The sequence below is a fragment of the Podarcis melisellensis genome (assembly GCF_964234715.1).
Source record: "Podarcis melisellensis genome assembly, chromosome: 10".
NCBI lineage: Eukaryota > Metazoa > Chordata > Lepidosauria > Squamata > Lacertidae > Podarcis > Podarcis melisellensis.
This window is the reverse complement of record NC_138542.1, coordinates 41479674-41492547: the sequence shown is the minus strand read 5'-3', so window position 1 is coordinate 41492547 and position 12874 is coordinate 41479674. Positions and strand designations below refer to the sequence as shown.

At 42.5% G+C, this 12874-nt stretch overlaps 2 long non-coding RNA genes across 4 annotated transcripts in view; one reads left to right on the top strand and one right to left on the bottom strand.

Annotated features, from left to right (window-relative positions):
• The window catches only part of LOC309379406, a 356632-nt gene that overhangs the window by 176183 nt on the left and 167575 nt on the right, over nt 1-12874 (top strand). The gene's annotated exons all lie outside the window — the stretch shown is intronic.
• Nucleotides 1-12874, bottom strand: part of LOC309379403 — a 43669-nt gene that overhangs the window by 19775 nt on the left and 11020 nt on the right. The window lies entirely within an intron of this gene.

Sequence of the window (12874 nt, the reverse complement as noted above, 5' to 3'; positions counted from 1 at the left end):
GATGGTGAGTTAGTTGTTCCATAACAAGATGGCCCCATTATAGTCTGAATCCCTGTTATGTGTTTTGGTCTTTCCAGTATGCAGCGATTTCTTCTCTGTGGGGAGATGATAAACTAGTTCCTTGTATGATGCTTCTGCTTAGTCTTCTGGAAAAGCATCCAGTAATGCTCCTCTAAGATCCATATGAGTTATTTGTTCTGTGATGTTCAGCCTCAACATTTGCCTTCCAATAACATTAATAACTGGACATGAATATCGCATGTGGATACAAGCCCCATATCGTCTCCAACAACTGTTGGATCACAGGTTGAATAAGTTTTTGAAACTTGACAGGGTTAAAGGTGCTAGCTAGTTAATACCTTCAACTCTTGGCAATAATGGATTTCATAGGTCTACACGGAAACATTCACCCCACTGGGGTTTATTAAAAAAAATATTGTTCAACTGCTGCCAGATTCCCAAATGGATTTTATTCCTTTAGAAGTGCCGCAGGTGCCAATTTTTAAGTGCCAATTTTTGTAACCTGTTGGGAGGTTGAAACAAGTAACTTCTCAAAACGAGTTAACAAGTGTGCTGCTGTCTGAAAGAAAATCTTATTGCTAACTATGTTGGGTTACTTTCTGAAAAGCAAACTCCTAGGTTTTCTATGACCAATTCACCTCTCTCTTGCCAGTCATTCATAGACATAAACATAGAATTGCAGAGTTGGAAAGGGGTCATGAGGATGATCTAGTCCAACTCCCTGCAGTGGCAGTTGAACCCACAAACCTGAGATTAAGAGTCACATGCTCTTTGGGCTCAGCTATCAATCAGTGTTAATATGAACTTTCCATAACATGGCACCCACCTACCACATTAAAGGTAAAGATACCCCTGCCCGTACGGGCCAGTCGTGACCGACTCTAGGGTTGTGCGCTCATCTCACTCTAGAGGCCGGGAGCCAGCGCCGTCCGAAGACACTTCCGGGTCACGTGGCCAGCGTGACGAAGCTGCACTGGTGAGCCAGCACCAGCACAGCACACGGAAACGCCGTTTACCTTCCCACTATAAAGCGGTACTACCTATTTATCTACTTGCACTTAGGGGTGCTTTCGAACTGCTAGGTGGGCAGGAGCTGGGACCGAATGACGGGAGCTCACCCCGCCATGGGGATTCGAACCGCCGACCATACGATCAGCAAGTCTTAGGCACTGAGGTTTTACCCGCAACGCCACCCGCGTCCCACCTACTACATTAGCCACAGCCAAAGGCATGAAGTTAGGGGAATCTGGTCTATATTTGCTGAGGAACCTCTTCCCTTTCATGTAGGCTATATCACTGAACATCCCAAATGTTGTGCATGCTGAAAGGAACCTAATATTTTATTGCTCACAAGAGAGCAGAACTCTATAGATTGCTTCCTACCCAGATAATAAATTCTCAGATATGCCAAATTTATGAAAGCAAGCCTTACCAGAGTCAACTGCAAAATGAATTACCAAGTGCCCTGCTCAACTTATTTCCTACTCTTAATTAAGATAAAGCAAGTCCTCTCTGAATTAATCTTTAAATAGCTTAATATCAGACATTAGGGTAGATCACGTTATTAAAAATTATATGATCTGGGTCAATAGCAGCAATCATTACAAGGGTTATAGAACTCACTTCAGTGGCAGTGTGTAGCCTGTTTTCTCTTTCCCTTTCTGCCTTTGATAGAAAAGGAGGATAATGATCCTGCGGAAAGAACTGTTAGGGCAAATTATCAATGGCAGACTCGCAAATTTCAAAAGCACCCTATGTGATGCTAAAATTTGCTGCTGACCCCTTGCTTCTCATGCTCAATTTGACACCATTTCTACACCAACCCCTGTGGTAATGGCACCCAGTGCAGCTGAACCAGTCACACTGCCCTAAAGCCACTTCTGAAAGCATCACATGATATTCTGGGAAGCTGGAAATCAACTCTTTTGCCCCTGCTTTTTTTCTCATGGTCTTTCTTGTGGGATGTAATCCATTGGAGCAGTCAAATACAACATTCTTGTTTCCCTAGAGTGGACACAGGCAGGGGGATGTTACTCCAGTCAGTATAACTTCCTGTTTCACAGGTCTGGAGTGTCCTTCCCTTGCATGTGACCAGGGAGATGAGCGTGACCCTGGCTGACTCCATAAAAGAGCCGAGTCACACTGCCATCTGTCTCTCTTGATGCCATGCTGCTCTTCTGAAGCCATTTTCTTCTCTTGATGCTGTTCTCTTAATGTATTTGCTCATGGGCTCAGTCCCCATATGGGATGAACCCACAATTTGTTCTGTAACTACTAGCTAAAGCCTGCCCTCAGGGATCATACTCTGAAGCGTATGTTAGTAAACTTCTTGTTACTTTTAAGAAAAGACTCTTGTGTCTTTATTATGTTAAGAGGGATAAAAGGGGACACCAGGAATAATCTTCACTAAAGAGATTCAAACGAAGCTGCAAACTAGCTTCCTGCTGTATTGAGGGGAATTTGCTCTGCTACATGACTCAATAGCGTGAGTGAAGGAAGGATAATATTCAATCAATATAGCCTCGCCTAATATCCTTAACATTCCCACATTTCTTCCCTGTACTTTCTGTGAGGCTTACTGTGTTTGTGTTGTGTATGCCAGATACTCCTTTCCCAATCCACAATCCTCAAATAATTGTACATTAACTCCTCTCATTTTCTTCCAGCACCTTTCATTCTATTGGGGGGAGGGGAGTTGGAGGGCCACATGGCAGTGGACTATCCCATGACATCCAATAACAGATGATGGGGACACCCCTTACTTCCCTTTATGTGCCTTTATGTGCCTTTATGTGCTTCCTGCCTGAGTGCTACTTGCTGTAGGCAGCTACAGGGCAAATCTGGACATAATTTAAGCACATTTGTTTTTAAAATGCTTAGACTGGTGGCTATGTCTCTTTAAAGCTTTTCCTGGTGCCATTTTCCTGTCCAATATCCCCTCCCCCCCAAAAAGCTGTTTGTGTTATGTATGTATGTACAGAGCTTTTTTTCTTTTAAAAAATGTTTATGGGGTATTCTCTTTTCCTACTCATATTGAAAAACTGCCCCTCAATGAGGCCAAACTAAGATTCTCAAAATGTTTAGGGGTATATGTACCCCTGCGTCCCCCCCAGAAAAAAAGCACTATGCATGTATGTATGTATGTATGTACATGTGTGTATGTAAACACACACACAAGTGTTTTTATGCAATGTCGCCAGCAAATAAAGATTTTATGGCCCCATTCTTCACATGAGCTGTACCTGAAGATAATATGCTCATTCTAATGGAATGTGTTTCCTTGTACCATCCAGATAAACACTGCAAAGAACTGAACAGTGGGAGATAGTAATTAATTCTCCCAGCACACCAGGTCTGAAACAACAATGTATATGAAGGACTACACGTGTGTAATGGATTTTACACTTATAAGATGTAACAGAGGTGCTGTTTGTAAGGAGGAAGATGGTGTCAGCTGCAAGAATGATGTAACGAAGATTGACGGATGACAACTGAATCCTAAATAAGAAATGATGCTGCTTTGGGAGGAAACGATCAACATATGTTTGCAACAGGGGCAGGAAACCTGATTTTAAGACACTATTAAATTAAAGTAATTTGGTTGGATTTGTAATAATTTGGAAAATTAATTTTAAAAATTGGGGGGGGGATAATATGCTCACTCTGAGGCATGTTCCTGGTTTGAATTTTGCTTTCTGTGACCTCCTGTGCAGAATGTGAAGCAGCCAATGCAGTCCTCTCCACACTCCCCTTTCTACAAGTTAAGGCACAAGACTGAGACAACAAAGAAAATCAGACTGCAATCCTGTACACATTTACCTGGTCAGAAGGTCCATCGAAAATAATGAGGCTTAATTCTGAGTAAACGTCTGCATTGCCAAAGACTTTTATCCTGTATCTAGCAACCAGTTCCAAATGAAGCAGCCTCTCTTATCAGGAAAGAAAGCAGAATCCACTTGCACTTCTCTTTACACGTAGAGATCTGTCCTCTTCATTAAAATGCATAGGGAGGCCAGGATGCTAAAGTGATCCTCCTGTATAATGGATTGCAAAGTGCTAGTTTGGGACATTTCTTTAAAAAAACACTCATGACCAGTTATCTTAAGAAATATAGAGAATAATTATATCGACCTATTATTTAAATATCCCTCTTTTTTTAATAAAGACTCTCCTCCCTGAAAGAGAGGGGAGTGGTTGTGGACGGGAGCCCGAGCACCGCTCCTAGCAGGCGGCGTTGCCCCCTGCCTCCAGCTCACCTGGCTGGCACTCACGCCCCCCCCCCGGTGGCCATCCAACCAGGTGCCATGGGGGGCGTGTCCAGCAGCCTTTATGCTGCAGTGCCAGCCTCCCCCCCGGCCTCATTTCTCTTTGTAGTCCTGGGTGAGTCACCCACCCTCCACTCCCTTTGAGTTAGGGCTTAGGTCATTGGCCTTGCTATGGACCTTAGGTTGGTCGCCCCGGTTGCCCGGGGGGCCTGGTAGGAGTTTTTCCATTTGGCATTAGGCTTTTTGGTTTTTTCGCCTACCTCATAGCAATCGTCACAACTTTTTGGTGGTATTGGTGGGTAGGTTAGGCATTGGAATAATGTGTTGTGGTGTGTTGAAGTGCTAGGTGTGGCCATCGCCTATGCCTTCAATTTCTAGGGGTATGGAATCTGGCGGTCGTGTATTCCGTCCGAAGCCTGCTTGGCGGGAGGCCATGGCACGACCCTCGGTGACATCAGGGGTGAGCCTATAGTTGGATTAGCATCAACTGGTGATGAACCCCTGGTGAATAAACCCACTTGTTTCGCGATCCAATGCCTAAGCCAATACCTTTTCATTGCTGTAATCAATAAAGTTGTGGCCTTTTCTAGCCCATTAACCTTATATCACGTGTCCCTGTGTCTTCATTTTACTTCGCGGGGGTCGGGTCCTCGAACCACAAGTAAGCATTTCAGGCTTCTTACATGACACATGGAAATGATGCAAAGTTCATAAAAAGAGGAATTTGTGTGTTTATTTTTTAATTTCTGTCTTGCATAGGCCACAGTGGTTGGAAAACGTAAACACTGGATGTCGTACTTTTATCCTACTTATTAACCAAACAAACAAAAATGGCACCAAAATTCATAATTGCCTGGGCATCCACAATACACATCATAGCTTGTCCAGCTTGTAACATTGGCTGTGCTGTGAATCATATATCATTTCCACCCATAAAATCTTATTGAGCTATGAATATAAATTGAGCCTATGCGCACAGGTGGCAAGCAAGCAGCTGATCAGGCTGTTCCTAGGCATATGCACAAAACTTCCGTAATGCTAGCCTTCCTGCCTGTGAAACCCTTGCTGAAATTCATATTGATCCTTGTGAAGGTTGATCCCTATGAACTACAAAAATAATTACTTGTAAGTAAGTGTGTGTGCAGAAAACCTTTAAGGTTAATCTTTACTCTTATGTATTTATTTAAGTAAATGTATAACCAGCCTGGACCATAGAGAGCTGGACCATAAAGAAGGCTGATCGCCGAAGAATTGATGCTTTTGAATTATGGTGCTGAAGGAGACTCTTGATAGTCTCGTGGACTGCAAGAAGATCAAACATATCCATTCTTAAGGAAATCAGCCCTGAGTGCTGACTGGAAGGACAGATCCTGAAGCTGAGGCTCCAGTACTTTGGCCACCTCATGAGAAGAGAAGACTCCCTGGAAAAGACCCTGATGTTGGGAAAGATTGAGGGCACAAGGAGAAGGGGACGACAAAGGACAAGATGGTTGGACAGTGTTCTCGAAGCTACAAATATGAGTCTGACCAAACTGCGGGAGGCAGTGGAAGAAAGGAGTACCTAGCGTGCTCTGGTCCATGGGGTCACGAAGAGTCGGACATGACTAAACAACAACAACATAACCAGCCTTTCCATTGGGACCACAATGTTCATGGCAGCTTCCGACAAATCAAAAAAGAATTACAAAATAAATAAGAAAAACAGCTTGAGAACAGGTCAAATGCCTTGTTTCCTACCACCACCTTGGAATCAGTGAAGGGGAATTTCTTACAACAGCTCTGGTCCTGGCATGTTTGTTGCCAACTCTATGGAATTGAGGTGTTACAATTCAGGGTGCTACAATCCAACAATATTATACCAAATAACCTATATACCAAATGTTGCTCTGCTCCAAATTTAGAGAACCCTTTTCCTGGGCCAGGAGCAAATGCCACACCAGGCCAACAGCTTACTACAAGGAATGAAGCAGGATGAGATGTGTGGATCTGATACTTAATGTGCTGCTTGTTGGTGCTGGGGAGTTATTTTGTGTTTCTGGGAGGTGGAGAGAAAGCCATCTAACAAGAAGCAGGCAGACAGCGAAATAAAGATGAAGCAATTAAATTCCACGAGCAACAAATGTTTCCATGGCATGAATGAAAGATGTACTGAAATGTATGACATTCATTCCCTTGCATGAAGACTCGGCGTTTCCCAAAAAATCATTTTTCTTGAAAGAGCAAGACAATCATGACACTCGACAAAAAAAAAAGTGCAACAGCTGAACACGAGGTGCTTATAAATGACAGCAAAACGTGTTCAAACTATTAATCATGTCTGTGGCATGTCCCCCCCCCCCGGCCCCGCTCCTCTAATGTTCCCTTTATTTTGCTTTTAAAATGAGTTGCTTGTTCTTTTTTCAAAACCTTTGATGTGCGGTTCTAGTCTCAGTCCTGCTCCTTCATGGATGTTTTGCAAATTTTTGTCACTGTTGTTTCTAGGGACAGATGTCTGTCCACCACACTGTCATTTTTATACCCCTTTCTAAAGTTACTCTACCTTCTGTTGTTGTTGTTGTTGTTGTTGTTTACTCTACCTTCCAGACCCCTGCAATTCAGCACCGATTATAGGTGGGTGATTCATTCAAATCTCCCCACACCTTGAGAGTTTGCATAGAAGTGGTCGTGGGAACTTGCATACTGCCTTTCAGTGGGTTAGCCACTGCTAGTGCACCCCACTTTCATGCTTCCTTGTCTGGCAGTTCAGTGGACATCAGAAGGAGCTTCACAGAGAGAGAGATGCTTGAGTAAAACTACCACACACAAGGAGGGACCCAAACTAGGCAGCAGGACATCAGGGATGTGTGGAAGTGGGTGCGAGTCCTCAAAGTGCTCTATGAACATGCTTTCAACACATGGAGGGATTTGCATAGGTGCTGAATTTTAGGAGCCCAGAAAGTTGAGTAACTCTACAAAGGGGTTCAAAAGGTTTGGGAAATATTACTACTACTATTACACTTATTAGTCACTTTTCTCACAGAAGTGACCCAAACCAACTTACAAAAACAATACTAAAACCAGTTATAACAAACAGAACCAATGAAAGTCTAAAAACACATCTAAACAGACAAGACTGGTCTTACAGATCCTGCCTTGCAAAAAGAGGCCACAAATACCTCAAACCTTTCAAATTAAGGGCCAAAAGTCTGGGTAAAAAGAAATGTTTTTGCCTACAAATAGATAAAAAAGAGATAAGGATTGTGACAAGTATACTGTACCTCCCTGGAAAGAGAAATCCACAAGCAGCGAGCCACCACTGGAAAGGAGCACTTTCATGTTGACACTGTTTGGATCTCCCATAGAAGGGACACACAGAGAAGGGCCTCAGTTGATGATCACAGAGTCCTTAGCTGCATGTGGGGGTGGGGTGAGAATGGGGATCCTAAGACACATAAGGTTTTACAGCGTGGAAACAAATTGGTAGCCAGTGCAATTGTGCCTGAATAGGTGCTATATGTCGGGACCATTCTTCCCCTGTCAACAATTTGGCCACCCAATTCTGCACCAGCTATAGATCCTGAATCATCTTCAAAGGGAGCCCCATAAAGAACACATTGCAGTAATCCAACCTAGAGGTTACCAGAGTGTAGTTAGGATGTCTCTGTCCAGATTATTATTATTAATAATAATAATAATAATAATAATAATAATAATAATATCCCGCCCTCCCCAGCCGAAGTCGGGCTCAGGGCGGCTAACAACAATAAAACAGTACAAAAGTACAGCACAAACAACACTCTAAAATCATTCATTATAAAATTAATTAATAGTGGAACAGCTGGGCCACCAGTCGAAGCTGATGGAAGGCACTCTGCACCACCGAGGCTACTTGAGTCCCAGTAAGGGATTCAGAAGTACCCCAGGCTACCTGCTCCTTCAGAGGGAATGTCACCCCACCCAGAGCAGGCTACATCCCATCCATCCAATGGGATGACTTTCACAGATAGTGTGTATCTGTCTCTTGAAACAATAATAAAAAAGATTTGCAAATCTACAACTGGGGGCAGAACTACAGAAAAAACAAGAGAGAGAGAGAGAGAGAGAGAGAGAGAGAGAGAGAGAGAGAGAGAGAGAGAGAGAGAGAGAGAGAGGAAGGAAGGAAGGAAGGAAGGAAGGAAGGAAGGAAGGAAGGAAGGAAGGAAGGAGGGAGGGAGGGAGGGAGGGAGGGAGGGAGGGTAAATCTGGATCAAAACAGGCCCCAAACAAGGAGTTAATACTGTTCTCACTGGCAGAGCAGAGATCCACCAAATACTGGAAAACTTCTGTGGTTACATGGCTTGCTACTGTTTGGCAAATAACTCTTACAGAAAACTTTTAATGCATCAAAGCAGAGTTGCAAAAGGCATTATTAAAGAGGATCACTTCTTGAAACATGGCTTCTGTCTTGTACCCAGAGGAGAAAGCAGCACAGTGCCTTTGTCCAAAAAACCATTTTTCTACCTGGATAACTTTCTCTTTCCAAATTCCCAAGTATGTAGCTGATGAAATTACACCTTAATAGTTTGGTCATTGGTGCTATAGCAAACCATTTCTAATAAACTCCTTTCCCCCCACTGTGTTTTGAGCTGTTAGTAAAGAATTATCACCTTCCTTCTTCCCACACCATGGATAGGTCTCTTGGTGACCTCCAGACTATCGATAGTGATGACCTCTTTTGAACCCAGTTTGTTGCTAAGACTCTAGTCTTCTTTTTATTTAGTTGTCGATTCCTTCCGTTCTTTATCCTCCTCTTCTTTTCATTCTTCACTCCCATGGTCATTTCTCTTTGTGAAAAATATCATGCCAAACAATAGCACTACCTGTTCTCTGTTGCCTCTGCCTGACTGGAAAGCTTTTTTCAAGACAAATGATTAGAGGCAAACGTTGTCTGGCAAGCAGAGCAGGGGAGCGAGAATGCAAAGTTCTACCATGAAGGAATTCAAATGCTATATGGTTACTAGCAAATAAATCAGTTATATTATTTTACTGGTTGCTAGTGCCTTTTGATGCCCAAATTAAAATGCTACTATGGCTATTTTTGAAGCCCTAAGCTGTTTAGGAACCAGGCCACTTAAAGGAGTATGTGAATGTATAAAAAGAAGAGAATAAAGTTAAAACAGAGAGGGTGGCGCTGTGGGTTAAACCACAGAGCCTAGGACTTGCCGATCAGAAGGTTGGCGGTTTGAATCCCCATGAAGGGGTGAGCTCCCGTTGCTCAGTCCCTGCTCCTGCCAACCTAGCAGTTTGAAAGCAGGTCAATGTGCAAGTAGATAAATAGGTACCGCTCCAACGGGAAGGTAAACGGCATTTCCGTGAGCTGCTCTGGATTGCCAGAAGCGGCTTAGTCATGCTGGCCACATGACCGGCTGTACGCCGGCTCCCTCAGCCAATAAAGGGATCTGAGCACCGCAACCCCAGAGTCGGCCACGACTGGACCTAATGGTCAGGGGTCCCTTTAAAATATTATAGCCAAATCCTGCATGTTGGTCCTTGAGATAATAGAGCAGGTCTTTGTCTATATTTGGATACAATTGGATGCTATTTTGAATCAAGACAGTGGGCTGAACCTTTCAAAACTGCAATGATTTTAACCTCTGATTCCAAAACCGCACTATTCCCCCCCTCCCCTGTTTTCCAAACAATGCCAGGAACTTTCCTTTAGCACAGTATAAACATTAACAAATCATTCTACACATATTATTGGTTGATTTTGAAACTGTCTCAAAGAAGCATAATTGGCTTAAACCACACTGGGACTGATTCATGTTAAATAAACCTATGTGCATCAAATTGAATTTGATGTTCTCTGATATGCCTGTAACTGTTATGTATTCAGTGGTCTGTGTCTGCCTGAGCCTGAGTCTGGACTAAGGAATCTGAGTTCTTATTTGATACATGATATCCAATCACAAAACATTTCAGGATTTGGGCCTCTGCCATTGGCCCTCAAACTCATGATTCACAGCTTGGAAGTTTAGACAGCCAATCACGTTGGGAGTGGGAGTGGCCCAGTCCTTCAGAAATGTATATAAGCAGTTGCTTTGTCCCTGTTGTTCAGTTCTGTAATTCAGTAAAGGTTCTTGCTGTTATCACTGTGTCTTGCCTTGTGGGAACCCACCTACACCTTAGTAACACTGTTCACTCTACCAGTGTGGTGTGCTTGCTTCAGTTTTGCATCCACAGCCAAGCAGGATGGCAGAGTTGTGAGAATACTGCACTTAAAAGCAGGGAGACCCAGGTTCACATCTTCACTCAGCAATGAAGTTCATGGGGTGATTGTGGACCAAGTATTCTCTGTCTCAGCCTGGCCAACCTCAGTCACAGGACAATTGTGAAGATAAAAGAGAGAAAGAAAAGCCCTTGTAAGTCATCCTGAGCTCCTTGGAAGAAAGAGTGGGATAAAAATGGAATATTTTTTAAAGAAATAATATTATGCATCAGCTTCCTTGAATTTCACATGACATTGTTTCAGCAGTTTTTAATGCAGTCATTATATCCTGGAAATAGATATATTTGTCAGGAATTATATATCATCATGAAAAATACTGCAACAAAACCATATCTGCAATTATAACAATATTTCATAATCCTGCAGCAAGGAAAAACAAAGGTTCATAATTCAAAGTATGGTTTCATTTAAAATATTTACCACCACTTCCTATTAAATATGGATTAGCTAACATCCTTCTTCCCACCCTTTTACCACTTGTTAATTGTTTCAACATAATTGCATATATGTTTCTGCAGTAAAAGTTGTTATGCATAATTTGCTATGCATTAAAAAGTACGCCCAAAAAAATTAAGCGTACAAAAAAGTTAACAATCAAATTACATGGCCTATTGCACACTTCTAGCAAACATCTCTCTTCCTTCTTTTATTAAAGTCTACTATTAATACTAGGTGATTGTGACAGCTGTGCTTTCATAAACCAGGTTAAGAAGGAAATAGGGTTTTATTACTTTTCCAAAGACAAATAGATAAGTTTAAAGTAAGGGAAGTCTTATCTAATTTCTACCAGTTGTAGGAAAAGTACCTGAAGTACAAAAAGAAAAGTTATTTGGACAGAAGTAGCAAAAACAGTCTTCCCCAACACCCTCTCATTCTCTCTCTCTTCCTCTGTGTGTCTGTGTCTGATGTGCCACTATCTTGTGACATTTTGCTCAATCCCAACAAAGATATTCCCAAACTGTGGGTTTTTGATCTTTTTCTATAGAACAACATGACTCTTTTTGCTTTTTAATGCTATTTCTGGTAAGGGAGCAATTCAAACCCACCATTACTCAATTTGTACAAATTGTTTTATATGTCTATCAGAGCTAAGCATAGTTTTGGATAATGGCTGTATTTCAACAACAGTCAAACCTATACATGTCATTTTTATTTCATTGCTCATTTGCTCCATGTTTTCCTATGGAAATCAATGGACTTCAACCATTCTGCATTTAGAGAATAAGGTGTACAATTCTGATTTCCACAAAGCTACACTGCACCTACTACTAGGGAATACATTTTTACTACCTACAAGCAGCTCAAGTTACATATAGTGTATTCAAAATAATTATCATGTTGGCTGTTGTGGACAGTATTTTCTCTTATCTTACAAAGATCTACTGATAGGAACTTTTATGCATTTCAGGAAGATGCTACTGTGGTGAGTAAGTGGAAATGTGTTGTACGTATTACCAAAAGGCATGCATTTAGGTTTACTCTCAGAGGAAAAGTACCTTGGAACTCGCTTATGTTTTCAGCCTGCGGCTCAAAATGTCTTAGCTAGCAAATGAGGTTTGCCTGACTGTTTAGCGCTAAACAAGTTCATTTGTTAAAACGGAATAACCTTGTTTGTCCTTCTCTATATGGAACAACTTCCAGCAACACAGTGCAGTTTTTCAAATCACTGAAGACATTATCTGTCCTCCTGTAGGGATTGCCAATGATCCATCTTTCCTCTTTCCAGACTATAGACAGACTGCATCATGCCAGTTTTTACAGACTCTTACAAAGGTTGGGTGCCATCCCCACTCTCTGCTGAGCTGTGGCAATATATGGGGAGGGGGGCGACTTCCAGGCACTTACACAGGGTTTGTGGTCTTTCGATAATCAAGACTTGGTGGAGGCTGTTGTAGCTTTAAGTAATATGATTTGTTCATATATTTACACCTGAAATTAGATGGAGGGGGTACAGATCTTACAGCATGGTCTTCTCAAGAACGGCTTGTTCCACAGAGCAATGCTGCACTGGAGTCCAAGGCATCTCTCCCAGCCTGCCAAAAATGGTGCTCCTCTCTTGTTCCCAGCTAGAGACTCAAGGCTCCTGCCAAACAGTGATGTAGGAAGGGTGGGTGTGGTGGGTGTCAACTGCACCGGGTGTCATCAATGAGGGAGTGTCAAAATGGCAAAAATATGAAGTTGGGGTTTTTTTAAAAAAATGGGCTCGCAAAACTTTTTAGTTCAGTCAACAAGTGCAACAAAACCTGGCTGGCACTGGGTGCCACACCGCAGGGCCTGCAGCGTGCCCAAGCCACACATCTCTCCTGGGAGTGACATGGTGGCTTGGTCGCCTGCAGGCTCT